The following is a 334-nucleotide window of genomic DNA, read 5'->3' on the forward strand; positions in this document are numbered from 1 at the left end:
GCGATCAATTGAAGTGAATTGCGGGATGAGGGCACTGTTCACTCACTCACTCATGGGAAGAGATTTGGAGGGATGGAAGTGGCATTCCCTGAAATGCCCTATTCTGAAAATAAATTCCCAGCTGAAGAAGGTGAGGTTCGTCGAAGATGTGGAGGTCATCGATGAAGAGAAGCCGAGGTCGACAACACGATGAAGAGGCCTCCGTATTTGGTTACAGCAACGGCGTATTCTGTAACGCCCCGGCAACTTACAGGGACTGTTGATTGCCCCCACACATCACCACGAGACTTTCCAGTGTGTTTTGTCCTCACTCGCACACTTTCCGGGAAAACTT

Source organism: Vigna radiata, chromosome 1, assembly GCF_000741045.1.
Source record: "Vigna radiata var. radiata cultivar VC1973A chromosome 1, Vradiata_ver6, whole genome shotgun sequence".
In the NCBI taxonomy this organism is placed as follows: Eukaryota; Viridiplantae; Streptophyta; class Magnoliopsida; order Fabales; family Fabaceae; genus Vigna; species Vigna radiata.